Source organism: Pieris napi, chromosome 13 (assembly GCF_905475465.1).
Source record: "Pieris napi chromosome 13, ilPieNapi1.2, whole genome shotgun sequence".
Classification (NCBI taxonomy): domain Eukaryota; kingdom Metazoa; phylum Arthropoda; class Insecta; order Lepidoptera; family Pieridae; genus Pieris; species Pieris napi.
The window spans coordinates 11,030,669-11,054,304 of NC_062246.1; the positions used below are offsets into that span (position 1 = coordinate 11,030,669).

The 23,636-nt window shown below is 32.6% G+C and overlaps 1 protein-coding gene across 1 annotated transcript in view; it reads left to right on the forward strand.

The window, feature by feature from the left end:
* Positions 1 to 646: 646 nt before the first annotated feature.
* The window catches only part of LOC125055234 (scavenger receptor class B member 1), an 87,355-nt gene continuing 64,365 nt past the window's right edge, over positions 647 to 23,636 (forward strand). Inside the window, exon 1 of the mRNA XM_047657604.1 lies at positions 647 to 809. The gene's annotated coding sequence lies outside the window, so the exon portion shown is untranslated. The remainder of the gene's footprint in view (positions 810 to 23,636) is intronic.

The following is a 23,636-nucleotide window of genomic DNA, read 5'->3' on the forward strand; positions in this document are numbered from 1 at the left end:
TTACATTATTAGATATTTTTTTTTGTATGTAAGACATGTGTACAGGACAACGTCTGTCAGATCTGCTAATATTATATATATTACTAAATACGTATATATTTAAAAACTATTTCTGGAAATAGATTATCTACTATAAGTTCGATACATAAGTGAAAACTTACCTACTCAAGTATCGAAACGGTAACAAAATAAATTTCCTACATTATATTACGCAAAATCTTTGTAATAACACTAAACACGTCAAGTAGACAATTAGGAAAAGAAAAACTTACATTACTAATAATTTTTTCGCTTCGTTTTTACGAAGGGACCGAATCCCATGATGCTTATATGCTTTAATTTGTGAATCATTCGAATAACAACAGAAATATATAAATAATAAAGGCTAATAAAATTGACAGTAAATAATTAGATTTCTAAATTTAAATGTGACAAAATTAATAAAATTGAAATACAATAAAACCCTAATTTGACAAATGGCAACTAATTTACCGGTCTCACTGGTTGTCCAGAAACAACCGAAACACGTCAATATAATTAATAACAATAGACGTTTACATAAAAAAAATCTTGAATATTTAATAGTAATTACCGCGGATAGATTTTCCAAAGACAATAATAATGTCATTACGTTGCTTCAGTGAGGGCAAGCAGTCGGGCGAACAAGCCCGCAACGTAACCACGCTTCTTGCCGCGTTCGAAAAAAAGCCGCGAATTTCAGTTTTTACGCGACAGTGACAGTTGTTTTTTTTTTTGTGGCCAGTGTGAAATGTGTTGTGTTGTGCATTTTTAAATACAAAAAGTTTGAGGTTAGTTATGTCATTTTTTATTTAGCTTTCACTAGGGATCTGTGTCAGTGGGTCGGTTGAAAGTGATCTTATGAACGGAGGCTGCGTTGCATTTTTTTAAAGTTTAAAGTTCAATATGAATATGCATAATTTTTTTTTGGTAAACACAATTTCATATTGAATTATTTTTAAATTAGAATACGTATTTAATAATTATTTTAATTTACATATATTTTATTTTTTATTTATTTAAAGTTATAAATATAATTAAATAGTATATCTTTATATTATTTACATTTTACCTAAATTTTACTTTGAGGGTAGTATAGTGTATATATTTCGTAGCATATGAATGCAGTTTAACCAGCGTATTATATCAACAACAACAAAATTGAGAATCATTATGTAATTATAATTAAAATAAACCTTGAATCAGTTTCCTGTGAAGGAGAAAACGCTAATCGCTTGTGAAATAATTATTATTCAATAAACGAGCTGTAGCACAAAAATAAATACCTTATGTCAGTAAGGAATAACAGCTCTGGCGAAAGAATGTCTATGACCGGTTTCGTTTCAGATATTATTGCGATTCCTTTACTATCACGATAGTAAACAATTGTTCTTAGGCGGAAAATGGGTATACGAAAATTAATTAGATTAGTTGGGATTATTAATATAATATAATATAGATATAATTAATAATATCATATAGTTTTCATACATTGCTGAAGAGATAAATCTTCATTCCTATAATATGATTGGAAATTTATTTAAATATTTTTCTTTTAAAATTTAATAATATATATATATAAAACGAACTTTGTCTGATGAGGCCTAGTGGGCTTTTAGATAATTTAAATTTAATTTAGTTTTAACATATTAAACCAAAGACAAATTCATTATTAATTTTTTTTAACATAACAATTTAATTTGAAAAAATAAAAATATTTTAGTAAAGAACCGCCTCAGCGAGATTGTGGTTTTGGGTTCGAGCCCCGTGAAACATTATTTCGGGTTTATTAGCCTTTTAACGGCAAAATATTTGATTCAGTGAAAAACCAGTTTGATTAAAAGACCTATTTTACTATCTTAAATTATTTTTTATATCTTCTAATTAGCATTTTAGTTATGTATTATTATAATCTAGGAAACAATAACATAGTTTCCATTCTAACTTATATTTAAACACACTTATTACTCGTATATACATAGTTGCTTGTGATTACATAGATTTCATTTATTACATATGACAATCAATATACATTGTACACAATATACCTTGATGAAATTGGTGTATGTTGTTGAGACTGGTTTAGATTAAGATGATATTTTTTATTGATTTAGAAGTTTGACATTTTTGTATTTAAGATGTCGATAGGACGTCTGTGGGGTCCGATAATTTAGTATATTAACACAAATGAGCCATCAAAACCAAAAAAAAATCAAATTTGGACGGCTCATTGGTCTAGTGGTTAGTACTCCTGACTGCGAATCCATGGGTCCCGGGTTCGATCCCCGGCTGAGACAAACATCGATGTGATGAGCATTTCGTATTGTGCTTAGGTCTTGGATGTTTAAATATGTATTTATATCTATCTATCTATCTATAATAATATGTATGTATATCCGTTGCCTAGTACCCATAACACAAGCTTCACCAGCTTAGCAGGTGGACTAGGTCAATTGGTGTGAATTGTCCAATAATAAAAAATATTAAATTGGATCAGAAGTCAAAAACCTATATCTCCGTTTTAAATAACAAATGAATGAATTATTTCTAATAAAATATATTTTTTCTTTATTTCGGACGCTAATTTTATAATAATTTATGTAAGCCGGGTTTATACGTATATTTAATAAATAATAGATTTCGTTAAAATGGTGATAAATATGTCGAATCACCGCTCCACCTTAAAACAGCTCAAAAAAAAATTCTATCGTTATTTACGACTCGTATGTCAAACCCAAGTAATATTAAAGAAGCATGGCTTTTTTCCTTAAAAAAATAAGTAAAACTGATAATATTACATCCATGATGTAAATGATATTGTCCAGTTACCAGTGAGTAATATATATATATTACTAGTGGTACATTAGGTTACGTTAGGTTAAAGCCAAAAATTTAAGAATTACTCAAAGATTTTTTCTGAATGACTATCTAATCTTTATATATAAAATTCTCGTGTCGCGGTGTTTGTGGTTAAACTCCTCCGAAACGGCTCGACCGATTCTCATGAAATTTTGTGTGCATATTGGGTATGTCTGAAAATCGGACAACATCTATTTTTCATCCCCCTAAATGTTAAGGGTAGTCCAGTCCACGTCTAAATATATTTTTTTTTTGATATTTTTTTCTGTTTTGATTTTTTTATGATACAGCATTAAAAAATACATACAACCCCTAATTTTCACCCCTCTACGATCAACCCCTATTTTTTATTATAAAATATGATATACATGGCAAAACGACGTTTGCCGGGTCATCTAGTATATATATGTATATAATAATTTACTTAGATTTGTTGAACTAATCATAATATCGCTTTCTGTAAATTTCTGTTGATTTTATAAGTTGTTAAGTGCCTATCGGATGCCTAATTAAAAGTAATTACTAGCTAAAACTAACATTTGCAGTTTGAAGAGTAATATTTTTTGTAAATTTTATGTTCACCGTAATTCATACGTAATTCTTATGTATAGAATAGATTGTAACTTATACAATAGAAAATGTATATAATGTGGTATACTTTAATCAATAATTAATATAACATGCGAGACGCGTGGTTAATAAGATATGCGACGCGAAGCCGGCCGTCAAATACAAAAATTCGGACCAATAACACTATTATATAATAGCCAATTATGTATTATTTATTATATTACCGGTTTATTGACATTTCCCGCATATCGATTACATAAAATAAAAAATATGTTGCTAAGCTCAAACCTCGAAGACGGCTGGACAAATTAGAGTAATTTTTATTTTATCTATTCCTCGTCATCAAAAGTTTTTATGGAAAAATATTAAAAAGTTTAGTTTTAGCATAGTACCTACTTAGGTTTTTAGTCCGGAAAAGCGAACAGTGTTTCTGGTAGCTTAACAAAACGTTGCACGTTGGTATATAGCTACTAAAAAGGTAGGCTAAGTAAAAAATTAAATAAAAAAATCATATTAAAGCTAGTCCAAAATACTCAAACTCAAAATAAGTTTATTCATAACCAAGTACACATAATATGAACGTCAACAGAAAAGATGTTAAATTGATTCTAAATTTACATTTACTACCAGTTCGCAAGTCAAGGGCGTAGACCGGGCAGGAAGAACTGACAAGAATCACAGCCACTCTATTTATTCGCCAAGTTTTGAGTCATACAAATCATTTCAACTGGAGCAAATGAATCCCAAGGATTAGGATCATTTAAATAATAGTCTATTTTATAAAAAGCTTTATTGATAAATTTACGTTTAATGTATAACATCCAGTACCGCTACAACCCTTGGTATGGGTCTCAGTTTGATTCTTAATAAGATTTGTTGGTCTAAGGTATTCTGATAACTATAATTTCCTTCATACTAGCAACCTAATTATTAATTAAAAGTAGCGCTGATATTTACATATTTATTAGCATTTTTGGACTTTTATAGTTATTAATCACTTCGCTTCGCATTGAAAGGAATGTTCACTCGCTAATGACCATGAAATGACATAATTGATAAAATAATAATGTTCAGACTCGCTCGAACAGTGAAGGATTTTTTTTGAAACATTTTCTCTGCATTGAACATGCATCTAGATTCTAGCCTAACTTTAGACTAATAAGTAATTTAAAACTAACAAAATAAAAGAAAGGATATTTAACATAAGAAAGTCCAATAACACTACTTAAAGTCTCTATTAAGGGAGGACACTCTGTTCTTGTGTTCTATTCTTGTTGTGATATTTAGCACTAACACTTATTCACTAATTTAAATAGTTTTGCCCTTATCAATCTTCTTACTGGTGTCAATAAGTTGAATAGCGTCGAAGTTCACCTGATGGTGGAGTTGGACGGTGTTCGTGGCCTCCGGCAATCTTTTTGTTTATTCTGGCAATGTCCAGACGTCTACATTAAGGCCCAGGTGGAGGGAGTTATTGCGAATGTGTCACAGAGCATTCGGTAATGGATAATATCGTGAAGAAACTGGCATGCTTTAGAACTAAAAATCAAAGATGAAAAGAAGGCTGATAGAAAAAGAATTGTAATTCGTGTTTAAGCAGTTTTAGTGCTACCTCTTCACAAGAGCGGGACAAGAGACAATTAAGTAAACAAAAACATTAAAACCTCTTTAAATAAACACGAGACTTTTTATGAAAAATGTCATAAAACCCGATAATCGTAAACATGCATAATATGTTGTAATGTTATGAGCATGGCTTTGATGAATTTACAGCAATTTAAACTATTGTTAACGTGGGAAAAGACAAATCGTTTTTGCCTTTGTAAATAGTGAAACAACTATTTAACTCATAATAAGCCTATAACCTTAACATCGTAAATAATAGTATTTACGACCGCTAACCGTTTCACAAACAAAAAAATAAGAAAAAACGGAAATATTTGTTTTTTGTGGCAGGTTTTACAAAACGGAAATATTTGTTTTTGAAGTTATACTTCTTTAGGCGCGTTATGAAAAATTGATAAGAGCGAAATTTTACGATGCGCGCGCACCGTGACACAAAATTAACAGAATGAAGTTGCCCACGGAAGATGCTACGGCATTGGACATAATTTAAAAACAACATTTGAATAATAATAGAATTTATGTTACACTTAATGTAAGAGAATAATAATAAATATTTATATATTTAATTCTTCAAATGTAAACTGAACTTTATTGACTATAGTGACTCCTTTTCCAGTCTTTGATTATTTAATTGTAATTAATTTTTTGCATGCAATCAAAAACTATTTTTAATAATGCCAAAGAAGTATAACTTTTTACGCGCGTACATAAGTACACGCACCTGGAAATAGTTTTAACTTTATGCCAGTTTCATGTAAAAAGTAGGGAAACTACACTCGAGAAAAAATAAACAAAGACATCAACAGGAAGTAAAGGGATAAGTTAGTTAAAAAAAAATATAAACATATTAAATCTTAATATTATTATTGATTATGAAAGAAGAAATTATAATAGAATAAAGGATAATGCAAAAGGTAGGAGATTTTGGCCGGAAACGGAACATGTAGTAATTGTAAGGAATTCAGAAAGCGCGGTCATATTAGGAACATGAAAAGAAAATTTGATCGAGGTCACCAATATCTTCTCCACAGTCAGAAATATTACTATCAACAATACGAAGTCTTGCTAAATGATGAGGTGTACATACGAGTACATGTTCTAAACGCATTCTGGAAGTGATAGAAGTGACAAATTTAGAACTTTTAACTTCAAAAAATTATTTTCTGGGTTGAATTAAAATATTTGTTTAGTAAATTACATGTCTAAGTCGACCTCTTTTCAAATTTATTGAAAAAAAAATTACTACACAAAAATCTTTAGCTTGTTTGTAAGCATTTTTTATGACAAAGAGAATTAATGCGAAGAATTTGTTTCGTAAAAAGACATATCGAAGTTTACCTCTTTTTAAATTTATTAAAAAAAATTATTACACAAAAATATTTAGCATGTTTGAAAGCATTTTTTATAGCAAAGAGAATTACTGCGAAATATTTGTTTCGTAAAAAACATGTCAAAGTCCACAGCTTTTCAAATTTATTGACAAAAAAAATATTATTACCCAGAAATATTTAGCATGTTTGTAAGCATTTTTTATACCAAAGAGAATTACTGCGAAAAATTTGTTTAGTAAAAAGACATGTCGAAGTCGACCTCTTTTCAAATTTATTGAAAAAAAAATATTACACAAAGGAAACTGGTTAAAAAAAGAAAAAGTTTGTATGGCAAAGTTGTAAAAAGAATTACTGTATCATGTTAAAAAGTGTATTAATTCAGAAATGTTTTTATTGTGCGTTGTGATTATCTGCGTAATTTAAAAATTATCATAACAAAGTGATGTTATCAAAAGTAAAATTTATTCTGCGGAAATATTTTAAATGTCACGTTTTTAATTTTTAAAAATAGCAAAATATACACTTCGTCTTGACATTTTTACGCGGGAAGTGTCATCATTTTTCCTTATAGAGTATAATGTAACGAGTTCCTGTTTTTTATCATAATTGATGATACTATCCATCAATGATATAATTTGCAAAATTTAGATAAATGCCGAGATAAGACCCTCAGATGACAATTGACAAAATAACAATTCAGACTTGCTTTCAAAATCGAATAAACTTTGACTTGACGGACGATACTCAAGAAATCTAATATATAAAATTCTCGTGTCACAATGTTCGTTCCCGTACTCCTCCGAAACAGCTCGACCGATTCTTATGATATTTTTTATGCATATTCAGTAAGTCTGAAAATCGGCTACTATCTATCTTTCAAACCCCTTAGTCTTAAGGGGTGTCCCCCCCAAAAAAAATATTTTTGTTTTTATTTTTGCATGATACAGCATACAACCCCTACTATGATCGACCCTTATTTTTTATTATAGTATAGAGTTATTATTATTGAACTAAAAAAAAAATTCTAGAATTAATACGAGTATACATGGCAAAACAACACTTGCCGGGTTAGCTAGTAATAAAATAAAAATAGCCTTTATTCAAGTACTTCATTAGAATACATTAAGTCCATGTTATGTTTAACATTAGTTCACGACCTCCGACGGAGTGAAGGCCTTCTCCAAATTCTTCCACTTGTCTCTCATCCTCGTAATTTTCCAATCCTTCCCCGCTATCACTTTTATTCCATCTTCCCAGGTTTCTGATGGGCGTCCGTTCTTTTCTTCCCACTGGGCCATTCCAAGTAAGGGTCTTTTTGACCATCTGTCATCACAAACGCGGGCAATGTGACCGGCCCATTACCACTTTTCATCTTGTATTACGACGTCTGTACGACTAAAGAAATACTAAAGGTTAAAATGAACATTGTCAATCACTTACAAATATCTAATTTTTATAAAAACATTAGATATTTGTAAGTGTTTGACGCGATGTGGTTAATATTAAATGAAAATATTATTAATTGATTAATATGCTACATTTACGTCATGCGTCATGCGATGACGTTTACTAATTTTATATTGACACTTGACATGTAAAATGTCCATTGATGACGTCAAGAAACGCAATGACGTACCAACCTAAAATTTATTGTAGCTAAGTTGTAGCTGTAATCTATTTGCTCGAACGGTGAAGGAAAACGTGAGGAAACCGGTCGGAAAATGATTGTGAAATAGATTCAGACATCTGAGGCCCAGACCTAAATAGGTTGTAGTTTATTTTTCTTAAAATGAAAAGCCCCATGTCCCAAGGTCAGGTATATTCAAATGCTATTATAAATCTTTTTTATGAAACATTAAATTATATTACGTTGGTTTTTGAAGAACCCCGACTCTTATCTTAAACTTTATGATGTTAATTAAAAACTAGTCTACGGCTTAATTTTCGCAGAATAAGGAAAAAGCACGTTTTTAAGATGCCATTTTTATAAATGTTAAACAAAATTAGTAGAAGAATGGTATATAAAATCTCATAACGAAATACTTAAAACAGCTTAACGGACAAATATGAAATTTTGGTAAAAGTAGACTATTGTTAAGAACGGATGATGCGGTGTTCCAGGGATGATTTCATTAGGTCTAATGGTAATTCAGAAGCGAAAGAGTTTTTTTTATGGCACAGCAGGCAAACAAGCAGGTTACTTAAAGTTAATGGCCATTAGTGGGACATATACAACGTGTAATTGAGTACTCTGAAAATCTTAAAGTACAAAACAATTCACACCAATTGACCTAGTCCCATGCTAAGCTGGTGAAGCTTGTGTTATGGGTACTAGGCAACGGATATACATACATATTATAGATAGATAGACATATAAATACATATTTAAACACCCAAGACCTAAGCACAACACCAAATGCTCATCACATCGATGTTCGTCTCAGCCGGGAATCGAACCCGGGACCCATGGATTCGCAGTCAGGGGTACTAACCACTAGACCAATGAGTTGTCACTAAACTAAGTAAAGACTATTTTTACTGCCTATCAGTAATATCCCCATCAAAAGAATTTCCACGGAAGAAGATTTGCCACGGGCCCCAGATCGTATAGTTACGCCATTGCATTAGCTACCGAAGATTTTAGTTCCTGAACTAAGAACTACCTTTTCGTGTTGACTGGAAGAGCAGATGAAGACTCGGACAGCTAGTGATTTGTAAAACAAATGGACGTCCAAACTTTCTGCAGACATTGCAGTTTCATTTCGTTCAAGTATTTTTTTAAATTCCAATTATGCAACAAACCTTCATATTATGTAGTGCACATCCGGTCGTAAATGAAAGTTTTATTCCAGCAATGACCGAACGTATGGTACAATTAATTTTTAGGGTAACGTAATAATATATTTTAATAGTGTAATATTTTATCACTACAAATAACATAAAATTAAAATAAAATATGTTTATTATGGAATATAAGATACAGCCTTGCGATTCTGTAACTCACTTTTTGAACTCACACAGCCACAGCGGCGGTCGCGCTCAAATCAGTCGTAAAGCAGTCATTTTACAATTTGGCATTCTGATAAACAATAGAGATAGATTATCAGAATGTCAATACATAAAATGACTGCTTCACGACTGCTTTGAGCGCGACCGCCGCTGCAAATACCGCTGTGTAAGTTCGAAAAGTGAGTTACAGAATCGCAGGGCTGGTATCACTAATTCCACTTCATTAAATTTGAATCGGTAGACATGGCAGAAAGAAAAAGGCACGTAGAAAAAGCCGGCGTAGAAAGCTCTCGGTACTTTTCAAATAGCAAATCAACATACAAAATTACTATGGCAAACAACACTTATTTTAAAACAAATATCGCAAATTAATTAGAAGTAGTCTGTCTAGCACTAGTCCTAGGCCCTTTTATCAACTTGATAATCGTTAACTTTATAGTAAGCTTTATATAAGAATTGACTATAATGGTGTATGACTCATAATGTATGTAACTTCTATGTAAAATTCCTTTTAAGACAAATTTGCGCGCCATTCTTTGTGGCAGAATATGCGAACTTTAGATTGTATTTTATACGCAGTTTAATTTTTCTTGAAATAACTTAAAACAACGTTAACTGATTGGTACGATTAACTATGTACTTATTTCAAATGTCATGGTAAGATTCAGAATGAAAACATCGCGCGAGGTATTACTCCCGTATGACAAAATCCAATACGATTGTCAAAAAGTACTGGATTATGACATGGGGAAGTTTAAGTACGCGCTAAGTTTCTGAATATTACCCTTAACACTCTGAATATTTTCCTTACAGCAGTTGTCAATCAGAGACAAAATACCAACTGTCAATTACAACGTGGTGTGGTTACGGTAGCTTCCACTGCCTCAAAAGTTTTGACAATTACATTACCGATCTTTCTTCATCTTCAGATCCATGACAATAAAAAAAAAACAATGGCGCTACAACCTCTTTAGGTCTGGGCCTCAGATTACTGAATCTGTTTCATGATCATTTGTCAATCTAATAGGCAAGTAGGTGATCTATCTCCTGTGCCTGACACACGCCTTTTTGGGTCTAAAACATGTCGGATTCCTCACGATGTTTTCCTCCACCGTTCGAGTGATGTTAAATGCGCACATAGAATGAAAGTCCATTGGTGCACAGCCGGGGATCGAACTTACGACCTCAGGTATGAGAGTCGCACGCTGAAGCCACTAGGCCAACACTGCTCTGATCCATGACAAAATAAAATCAAGCTATACTTTTTATATATATCAAATGGCCGAAACAAAAACATAAGAAGTTGCATTGAAAATATCGCTTAAGTAACATAATATTATATAATTTTATTAATCACAAGTCGGCGAAAACAAGTGCATTTATATTTCGTTGCGCACCGTTTACTTTAATATTGTGTTCCGGTAATCTTAATAATATGCAGTTTTTTCCGTAATTCAGATATTGACAGAAAATAAGAAGGCTATATGTTCTCGAAAACGACCAATCACATTTTCTCGGTCATTCAATTTTGCCGACATTATATTTACATTCTGTGTTTATCGCTTTCATAAACGAGAATAATATAGCAATATATTTAGTAAGCAGTGTTGGCGTAGTCGCTTCTGCGCACAACTCATCCCCGAGGTCGTAGGTTCGATCGCTGTGCACCAATGGACTTTCTATGTGCGTATCTATAAAAAAATACAGTTTAAAGTGTACCAACGTATAGTATAATATAAGAAGTATTAACCGCATTAAAATATATATTAAACGTTACATTTACTTATTAAAATATAGATAATCAATTCTTTAAAATATCTGTCGATAATTTTACTTATTTTTACCTCTGACAGCTACATTGATCACTGTCAAAAGATTAATAAGTTCTTCATAAAAAAATAGATACAAAACCAGATTCACATCTACGAGAATAAAATTAATTATATACCGTTCCAGCTTTGTAATAAAAACTAATAAAACGATTCATAAAAAGATATTAATGGAAATAATTAATATCAAAAATTGTATTGACAAAAAATCTATTAACTCCATTGAATTGTTTAATACGCCATCTCTGGGAAGAAGTATGCAACTAATTATATATTTAATTATTCATTAGATCATCTAGAAACCTAAAAAATATGTTAATTAAAATCTCAAATCGTGTAAGTTATTTATACATCATAAATAAATATAAAAAGTAATATATTCATATAAGGTCATTAGGCTATATAATTGCTGTATAATTAAAAAAAACAGTTATCAGATAAGTTATACATTAAGAAGTTTTTATGTATTTATTTAAAACACATAATTTTTTTATAATATATACATTTATATCTTTCTTAAATTTGTTATCAAAAGCAGTATTTAATTGGAAACAATTAGCGTTACAAACCTTTATGGGCCTTGGCCTCACATTCTGGTTCATTATTTTTATAGACAACTTTGTAAGCAGCCTTCTGCGCACGCGTCGATATTTAGGTCTAAGTCATGTCTCCTTTACAAGCAGCTTTTAATCCAAAATAACTCTGCCTTATAAGCTTAAATAATTAATTAACTATAAATAGTATTTGTTTCTAACAAGAGAGTGAAAGACCCACGAAAACCGAGAGTTTTTTACGCCGGCTTTTTCTCTCGGCCTACACCCTCTGTATTCTTTGCCGATGAGTAGGGATGTCTACCGATTCAAATTTAATGACGTGGAATAAGTGATACCTGTATCTTATATTCCTTAATAAACATATTTTATTTTTTATTAAATTTCGTTTCTAGTTATAACAGAATTTTCTTCCCACCACCAGAATCTTCTGATATCCTTTAAAATAAAAGCATTTTCCAAAAATAATCTTCGGGTATCAAAATTTATTCCGAATTGTATTTATTGGAGTCGTATTAATGTGACATTTAAAAGCAAGATTATTACATATTTATAAAGGCGTGACAATTAATTCTCAAAATTTAAATATTTAATGAAATAAATATATGTTTTTAATAGTCAATTGGTATTGATCCTATCGTATATGTCACCGTAAAATTGTAAAAACCGTTAGATTGTAATCTATCTCGCGAGATTGTAAACTGTCGAAAGATTGTGAACCTCAACGAACTGCTTACAAATTAACGTATTATTATTCGGTAGTTATATGAAATTGTTGGAAGTAAAATTAATCTGTAATTGACCAAAGAAGTATGAATGATAACTAAGCTAGTGTAGTACAATCTACCGAATAATAATACGTTAAATTGTAAGCAGTACGCTGAGGTTCACAATCTTTCGACAGTTTATAATCTCGCGAGATAGATTACAATCTAACGGTGTTTACAATTTTACGTTAACATATATATTAAATGCAGTAACACCACAATTAGGCGTGTGGCAGACACATTTCTGAGCCTATTTTATTGATCATTCTTAGAACTGGCCGCCTTCTACAACGCGAAATTTCTGTTTCGCTAGGAATTAATCCTAGGTTTAGGCAATTTAAATACTAAGCCGTAATTGTATAAGATTATATATATAGTAGTAATAATTGAAAATGGATTAATAGAAAATTAAAACAAATTATAAAGTTTGGTCCTTGTGGCAGTGTAATACTGCCAGTATTTCTTCGCTGTATACTTATTGGTTGAGTAAAAAAGCATTAGCTCTGAGGTCACCGGGACTATCTATCTATTAATATGTATACATTGCTCTAACAACTGTGCGAAACCGGAGCGAATTACTAGTAATAACTTATTGCCATACATTGTGTAATAAATTAGATAAACATTTATAAATAATTTAAATTAATGCAAGATGTCTAAGAGTGCACTTAACATTAATCAATATAAATACCAAGCTCAAGCTCCAGCGAAAGGATTTCCTTATATGTTAACATATTATTTTATATTAAAAATAAATAATAGTTTAAAAAAACTAAAAAGTACGTAGTAAAAAGCACATCAAACTAAAAAGTGTGGGTTGCTCGATAGCCCCCACGCTTTTTCACAATAATACCAGTATTTTTTGTTCATTACCATTTTCAGCCTAAATTAGGAATTATTTTTCACTTTTTAGTTAGATGTGCTTTAAAAGCGTGTGTTTAGTTATTTAAACTATTATTTATTTTTTAGTTAATTTTTTTTAATTTTTTTTTCGGATTATTGCATTGTCATCGATCTTTGACAGGTGCGCAAAGTTTGAATTAAATCTGTCCGTTAAAAGTGGGACAAAATCGACTCCGAAGGAGTCGGTTACATACATACATACATACAGGTGAAGCTAATATAAAGCGTGTAAAAATGGTAGTAAGCGATGCTAAAGCCTCAGAGTGGGATTAAGAAACGAAACTATGACAGCTCGTGCTTAAGGCTTTATCCCAGCACGAATTGCTGTGTCAGTGTCTCGGGGTGGACTGCGGGGCGCAGTGGAGAGCTGGAGCACTGAGGCACGCCAGCCCCCAATAACAATTAGTTATGTAAAACATTAAATTAATGTAATTTTATCATTTGTTTTTTCTGAAATGGATTATTTGGCTTGCGATAAAATATTTCGTGTAAATTTCAAAATCATGTGTGTGTATATGGAATACATTTTCTTCATAAAATGAATTAAAAGCGTCAAAAATTGGCTATGTTTGGATTAATTTTCTATCGAGCGAAGTTATTTAAATCGTGTATCGATCTTTCAAAATGGATACATAAACTACTCAACTCCACCATATAGTTTTTCCATAAATGGAAAGAAACAATGTACCTACTTTTTTGGAGTTTAGCGACCGGATAGGTAGGCATTTTAATAATAATTAAAGAAAAATACTATGAACGACAGTTGAATTTTCCAATTAAAACTGTTCCAAAAGAAATTTTTTTTTTAGAAAAATGTTGCTTTCAAGAATTTGTGTTTCATAGCTGTCCGAGGTCCGATCTGTTATAAAGATTTTGTATTTAGTTTTGATTTATGTAGTTACGAAGTTCACTGAGTCATCTAGTTACTAATAAATATGGTTGACAGGTATTAGAGGTAAAAGAATACCTAAACTTTTCATTAATAAAAGGGTTTGCCCGTTTAAGATTAAGCTGCATAGTTGTCAGTGGTTTTAAACTAAATCAGAAACAAGTGGGTTACCATGTCGCAAGAACCGGTTACTGTATTTAGTTTATGTAATGTCGCTAGGGTTGCCACAATATTATCAATCATTAGTACGGCAACGCTTCAGGCCAACCATTAAAAACGACACAAAAATAGACCTAAATTCGATGCAATTAAGACGATTTTTCAACGTTAATATCTCACTTGTTTCGTTTTCGAATAGTATTCGCTCGTACTCCGTAAGTTGAAAGCGATTCCCTCTTCGATATTGAGAAGAGCATAATAATCAATGACCATAGTGGAAAAATTACGTCGGAAACAAAATCTTAGATAATTAAGGGTTTACCAATCATACTTCAAAGACTGTGTGAAAAATAATGAATACGTCGAGACAGTATACAGCAAAGATATTTCCATTTCTGCTACGTGCTTATCATCATCATCAATACAGCCTCTTGTGAGGCCTTAGCTGCTTCTACCTTCGAACTTCGTTTCGAGGTCCTTGACCATCCAACCAACGCAGCCCCGGTCGACCAGGTTTTCTCTTCAGGGTGTTAGTTCAGTAAGGACCTTGGGGTTCTGTCCCAATTTGCTTCGTGCTTATAATCGTTTTAAGCACGGATCTGCTCGTCTGCACCTTCTATCTCTCTCTCTTCAGTCGATAGCTCGGAGCGGACGATCTGTTTCTGTCCTCTCGTATAACAGTGTATAGTTTCGAACAGCCACGTGATCTTTTGTCTTCTGTGTTACAAACCATGACCAATTTCTCCAAGTTCTCATCGCCTCTGCGCATTGTATGTATACCACTTTGAAACGTCCACTTCGTCTGCAACCCTAGCGTCATCTAACAAAGAGATCTCGCTCAATTATATCGCAATTAATGGTAAAACGCAACTAAATACAAATCATTTTATTGAAACTTTACAATCATATAGCTAATATACATCAGAATAAAACATAGGCTACAATTTATAAATATATTGTGTGATGTCCAAAATAGCAAGTAAGTAGGAAAAAATCTACGGTTATCTATGTGTAACTCTAGCGCTTCCAAAACCGCTAGAGTTACACATATCATACTCATATGATACCGCGGCCCATAGACAATCACATTGCCAGAAGGCTTTAATGACAGGGAGCTATGTGAAAAGAGCTAGCAAATTGCTTCTAATTTTACATTAACTGCCAATTCTCAAATCAAGGGCGTAGAAAAGAAGAGAAGAACTAGCAATAAACTCTCCGCCACTCTTTTAAATCGCCAAGTTTTTTGGTTTTACACAATGTTTGTAAGGAGCTGCAACCATTACACCACGTTCCACATGACATCTTAAGTAATTATTATAATAATAATAAAAAAATTATAAACAAAGTTTTGTCCTCTATCAGCAGTAAGCATGGTGAAATAGAAGCACGCACTTACATTCTCGTGGGAACAATACGCAAATACATAGTCGAAGTAACATCACCGCAAACACCAATTTAAGTCCGACCAGTCGCTTATTAAACGTAAAATCGCATAGATTTGTCTACGATAGAAAAATTCTCAAAAAACGGATATTGTCAAGTTTATTGTAGCGCCACTGAAATATAGCCATAACATTGAATAGAAGAAATGTCTTTAAAAATCGATTCAAATTTAAATTCATACAAGCAAAAATATTTCATATCAGCTAATTTGAAATTCACAATTGGCTATTTGGCGAAATTAGGTTGATGTCATTGAACACATCGATTTATATTTCGGTCGTTGACTGATACAGGCCAAAATGTTTTGTCATTTACCATGTACCATCGATCGATAGATCACCATGGATGGATAGATCAATTTTGTCATAACCATTATCTGTCATGAACAAAGTTTTATTATTATTAATAATTTAATTCTTGTTAATGAATGCTGTTTAGGGTATATCAGTTTTTTAAAGCAGTTTTTGCCACGCACCACTATGTGAAACCAGCTGCCCATTGAAGTATTTCCGAACAAATTCGACTTACGGCCAAAATTAATATGCAATCTCAATCCATATTAACTGTCTTAGATCGACAATTCAATCCATTTATAAAGAAAATGCCAATATTCAATCCATGGATTGAAATACCAATCTAATTAATTTATTATTATTAGGCCATTAGGGTCCTTCAAGTAAATAGCATACCAATTCTTGAAAGGCCGGCAACGCACTCGCAAGCCTTGAATTGAGTGTCCATGCGGTATCACCTAACACCCTCGTGAGCCTCCTGCGCGTTTGCCGTTGTATTAAAAACACGCAGACTTTTTGTTTAGTACTCACGAACTTTAATAGGATTAATCATGACGTATTTCATAAATCATTTGATACGTTGAATTATAGCCAATTGATTAAAAACGCCTTTATTATTCCGTGCGTTCGAGTCCCGGTCGAACCGGAGTTTATAATTAAATTTATAATACGTTCTCCGCCTTGTCAAGGCAACCAGATGATATCGCGAAATTACTTTGCTTAAGCTAAAAGATTTGATTTGTAAGAAAAGGATATCGTGGAAAGATTAGATAGGGGGGCTTTTGCTGCAGTTAGTTTGAAGGTCCACTTAATGCAATTATTGTTGGACATTCTTGATGATTTTTATAGAACAGGGGGCAAAGTCGCCGCCCATGGACACACTCAATGCCAGAGGGCTCGCGAGTGCGCCGTCCTTTTAAGAATCGGTACGCTTTTTTCTTGAAGGACCCTAAGTCGAATTGGTTCGGAAATACTTGAATATTAGCATTAGTATTACAGTACAGATCAGTGTTAGCCTAGTGGCTTCAGCGTGCGACTCTCATCCTTGAGGTCGTAGGTTCGATCCCCGGCTGTACACCAATGGAGTTTCTTTCTATGTGCGCATTTAACATTCGCTCGAACGGTGAAGGAAAACATCGTGAGGAAACCTTGCCTTAGACCCAAAAAGTCGAGGCGTGCGCCAGGCACAGGAGGCTGATCACCTACTTGCCTATTAGATTAACAAATGATCATGGAACAGATACCGAAATCTGAGGCCCAGACCTAAATAAGGTTGTAACGCCACTGATTTTTTTATATTACAAATGTATAATTTACATTTCAATACATATGATAAAATCACAACAAGTTTCGCGGGAATTCCCTCATACGTAAATTTGAGGGTACAAACAAAATATCAGGTTTGTCTGGTTTAGGAATGTATTGATAAAAACATTCGACGTTTTGCATATTGGCCAGTTAAAAGTTATTTTTGTCACACTCATGTCTATTGAATTAACTGTAATTGTTGTTTTCAATTATTTATACTAAAGAAAGCTACGTTGAACGCGCTAATCTCAGGAGCGTATTGAAAAATTATATACGCTATAAGGTTATACAAAAAATTAACTCGTGTAAAACTTAATGTCCGATCTGTTAAGGACTGGTTATGGAAGCATAATTAAAGGTAAATTTAGATAACTATGTTCTATGTTTAGATAACTGTTCCCACGAGAATGTAAGTGCGTGCTCCTATTTCACCATGCCTACTGCTAATAGAGGACAAGTGTTTTCTTGTTTTTTTTTTTTTTTAATTTATGTTATTGTTATTAATTACTTGATATGTCATGTGGAACATCGTGTAATGGCTGCAGCTCCTTACAAACGTTGTGTAAAAAAAATGGCGTTTAAAAAGAGTGGTATTTCTTTACTGACAAGTCATAAGTGTACATTATGTTACCTACATGATTAAATGATTTTTTTTTCCTTTTACTTTTTACTATTTATAAACTCTGAGAACTGTTTTGACTAAAGATAAATTTGAAAATTTAAATAACTTATAACTTTTACGTAGTAATATTGCCGCCGTGCCTCGCTGGCAGCTTTATTTCGTGTTTGGCAACATTTTTTACTAGTAGTAGTAATAATCGTTATATTTCGCTAACAAACCATACACATACATTAGGTTGTCCCTTATTTTTCATATAAGAAAAAGTGAATAAATGTCTTCTAGTCGAGCACTTTTTCAAGATGACATAAAAAGACGAGTGGAGCATGACGTACAGACCCGAGCGGTAACGCAAGTTCGGCTCTGTACATCGAGAGCAAACAACATATACGGCGAGAGAACGTTGAGGTATTTGCTACCGCGGCTAATAAATGGTCTACCCAATCACATATTAGATTGCCGAACGCCAACCAACATAAACAGTAAATTAAAAAACTACTTTTATATGCATTTGTCGCGCTCCTAAACAAGACTGCTATGGTTACATTAATACAAACCACAGCGGTTTTCTAATGTAACTTATTATGATTGTATTATATTATTTTGTAAAATAAAGAAATTAAAAAAAATGTATAACCTATACCTCAAGAATCGGACTATGTAAAAACCGTACTTTTTAATTTTTCACGATATAGATATTGTAGTGACCTCTTGACGCTTCACATGGGAAACAGACACTCACAAAGGTTGAAAAATTATATACCTAAACCTATGTGAATTATTCTAGATACTGGAAAGCATCGCATTTCCTTGCATTTTCTATCCTTCCGGAACAGACACGTGGCGGAAGACTTGTTTTTATATATAACTAGCTGACCCGACAAACGCCATTGCCATGTATATAATTTCTAAGAAACATTGTTTTAGTTTAAAAACTATCTACAATAAAATAAAAATAAAATAGTGAATGAATAGTGAATATTAGGGGTTGTACGTATTTTTGCATGATGTATATTTAGGGGTTTGAAAGGTAGATAGTAGCCGATTCTCAGCCTTACTGAATAAAAAGTTTCATAAGAATCGGTCGAGCTGTTTCGGAGGAGTATGGGGACTAACATTGTGACACGAGAATTTTATATATTAGATATATATCAGTGGCGGTACAACCTCTTTAGATCTGGGCTTCAGATTTCTGAATCTTATTCAAGATAATTTTTCAATTTTTTCTAATAGGCCAGTAGGTGACCTCCTGTGCCTGACACACGCCGTCGACTTTTTGGGTCTGAGACATGTAGGTTCCTCAAGATGTTTTCCTTCACCGTTCAAGCGAATGTTAAATGTAAAAAAAAACTCCATTGGTGCACAGCCGGGGATCGAACTTACGATCTCAGGGATGAGATTCGCACACTGAAGTCACTAGGCCAACACTGCTTAAGATAGAATAATCATGTGGAAATAAATAAATCACTCATCGTTAGGACAGCGTTCGTAGGAAAAGATTTCGTTTGACCGTTCTCTCCGACCACAAGAGTATTTTTTATTTCGGCTAAATATGCCTATGATACTTACAACTGGCTTTCTATTGGTGAAAGAATTTTTATAATTGTATAGATGGATAAAATATTACCAATATTGTAATCAAATCTTTTGCCAATTACAAATGTTATGCAATAAAATGCTTGGCTTAGCAATTTGACATTTCAACAACATAACTTTGTGTATTAAATACTTGAATATTAATTAATCGTAATACATGCAATACACATTAATTATTCATAATAAAATCCTAAGTATTTTTAAGTTTTTTTTTTAATACAGTAGCGTTTGCGTATTGGTATTTGAACTTGGTTTAATTTTCCTAAATTACTTTTAAATAATTAATGATTTTTAAGACCGCCTAAACATTTTAAAAAAGCCTTTTTTAAGTTGAATTCGGTCTAATAGCAGGACCGGATTTAGAGGTCTGGAGGCCTCGTGGCAACAAAGGAATGGAGGGCCCTGGCCCCAAATTATTTTCTAAATAAAATGAATAATTTTTTCCAAGTCGAGTTTTTCAATCAATAATTTAGTATTTAACAAACATATACAAATATAACAAAAGAAAAGTTGTTTACTGATGTTTCTAGTCGGAATTTAAACAATTTTTTTCGTTGTTTTCCTCTTTTACATAATTCTCAGTTGCCCAGCCCTAAATAAGCCGCCCTGTCTAATAGCTTTGTTAGCAAATAAGACAGCAATAGCAAATAAAAACATACAGGCTTATAACCATCCCGTCTTCTAAGAATTATATGAATATATTAAAAGACGATTAGTTCAATCTAGGTCATTAACGAACTGACTTTGACCAGAACCACTTTAATCTACTTTACAATTACAAATAAGATTCGTATGTAACTTGTTCCATCGTTGATTTTTCTTGATCTGTTGAAAAGTCCAGCTTTAATTGACCAAGGGCTATTGCAAAATCACAAAATCACGCCGGACGTATTTGTATGAAAATTATTTAATGGTAACGTTTCGCTTAATTCGTTAGTTAATAGTTTTGATTCGTTAAATTCGTTTGTTTAGTGGTTACATTTCGTTTATTTAATAGTAACATTTCGTTAAATTCGTTTATTTAATAGTAACATTTCGTTAAATTCGTTTATTTAATAGTAACATTTCGTTAAATTCGTTTATTTAATAGTTTCGATTCGTTAAATTTCGTTTGTTTTAAAGTCAAGGTGCTTTTATAGCGTGACCGAATATTTAGAACATAAGTTTAACAATTACTCATAAATGACTTGACTTCTTATGACATTTGCATGCCTATTTATATATGGCTGATTGTGCGGACTTTTCTTGTTGTTTGATTTTTTTTATTTTGTACCACTATCTTGGCAAATAAAGGATTTATTTATTTATTTATATGTTTAATGGTTTCGATTCGTTAAATTCGTTTATTTAATAGTTTCGATTCGTTAAATTCATTTGTTTAATAAGATATCGTTTGTAGAATAAGAACTGTCAAAAAGTAATTTTGTCTCAAGCCCCTAGTGAGCAATGCAAAACGAAAGTCGTAAATGCGTTCGACTGTGATTATATAGATGTGATAGTGTGTCAACGCGTCTTGGAGTAGAGAAGCTTTTGACCGAGAAGAGAGAATGCCGATTCATGTACGCCCATAAAATCTATGTGGTAATTTTCTTACGCCTCTTTTGATGAAGTTACCTATTTTTATTTAAAATATCTAATTCTTTTTACATCTATTATTAGGTCTACTTGTTCCAAGTCGTATTGGTAAAACTTCCCATCCATATAATATACATAAAGCAGCTACTGACAATGTGAATGCGATAAACTTAAAAGCTTCTAAGCGGATTTTCAAGATTTTTTAATACTTTGTGTCATTAAAAGAAAAACAAATAACATAAAAATTATGAGAAATGCAACGGACGGCTTTATCGCTTACAAGCGATCTCATCCAGGCAACCATAGTAAGGAAACCTTAAAAATAAGAACCACAAAATTCGAAGATGGTTGGACCATTCGAGTATTTTTTTAAATTATTTGAACTCTAATGCCGGCCATACACACTACGGTCTACCGGAGAGGTAATCTGTGCAGGTATGCCTGCGCAGGTCAACCGAACAATGGTAGCGTGTATGGGGACGTTCCGGTGTATCGGAGCGGTCTTCAGTTCTCTTTGCGATGGCATCGAATGTGGACGATGACACGCTGGCGTTGCTAGGTCTTGCTTTAATTTTGAAGAAGAATTATACGAAAAACAGGCGAAGAAAGTGGTGTAAGCATTGGTTATTGAAAAAGAAAACATATAGTCATGTTAATTTATTAAATGAATTGAAATTTGAACTATTATTATTACTATTTAACCGATTACTATCTTAACAACTTGCGCAGGCGACCGCAGTACACGCATAGCAAAGCGGTAGCATAGCAAAATGTTCCATAAGTATAGGCTATGTAAAACTGTTACTGAAACTTTGAAGAGTACGGCAATTATACCAAATTACACGATATACCCGCTAGCGAAGATGGTACAACTTATGACTGAACTGACTGGTACAATTAATGGGCCTCAGATTTTTGCTTGCAATCGATTATAATTATCGGCTTTCAATACATTAAACCAGGGCTGAGAATCCAGTATTCGTCTCACGTAATTATGTTGCAATAAAGTGGGGATCATATGTCAGTAAAAAACATAAAATTATACATGACTAATTGATTATAATCATTGAGGTTACCTGATTACACTACAAGGCCTAGGTCGTCGGGTTTTTTAGAAAAAATATAGTCTAAGAGCTAATTTTCACGATAAACACAGCAATTAATTTTATTTATTGTCAACTGTCGCGTAATCGTTGTAATGCAATTTTACATAATCGAGAGTGATTAGTTATTTACATACAAAAAATGTCGTTAGTCTTGTTCCACAACCGAGCGTTTTCAAGACAGTTTTTTTCCGCGCTTGCCACTGAAGTATTTTCTAACTGATTCGACTTAGGGTCCTTCAACAAAAGAGCATTTTCTCAAAAGGCGGCAACGCACTCGCGAGCCTTCTGGCGTTGAGTGTCCATGGGCGGCGGTATCACTTAACATCAGATGAGCCCATTTGAATATTCTATAAAAAATGTAAAAACAAATTTCTTCCGACAGTGATAAAAGTATATGTAATGCCTTTGAATGGTATACCTTTATTATAGCTTGATAAAGATACTATGAAAAAATCATTATATGGGAGGCAATATTGCCACATATACAAGTAAGTCTGTTGGGCAATCAAAGAACAGAACAGGGTAGGTATACGACTAATTAATCGCTCACATATGTTAAAAATAATTAAAAGTATAAAAAAAACCTATCATATTAGTAAGGTACCTAATTTAAATACCTCAAAAAGTTGAACCACGGTTTTGTCATTTTAATCCCTATATAACTTTACACACGATAATTAGGTGACTTAGAGTTAAAAAAAATAGATATTAACTCATAACCACCCTTTTTGAGGTCGGTTATAAATATAATATTCAACATATACTAGTCTAGATGCAATGACCTCGCTGCTGGGTTTTCTCGCAATTTCGCTTTTCTAAGGACGTGAATGCAAGTGACACAATTATTCCACGAAATTTAAACAGTTGATACTTGTTCAATATTTTTAATATTTTCACTGATCAGTCTGTCGTACTTTATTTGGCAGGCCAGCATCCTAGCAATGCCTGCCATCTCCAGGGGCCGTAAAAGGGGCTCGCTTTATCAAAAGTTACACCCAAAATGGGACTTGGGATTTTTGAAGTTATACTTCTTTAGGCGCGTTATGAAAAATTTATGAGAGTGAAATTTCACGATGCGCGCGCACCGTGACACAAAATTAACAGAATGAAGTTGCCCACGGAAGATGCTACGGCATTGGACATAATTTAAAAACAAAATTCGAATAATAATAGAATTTATGTTAC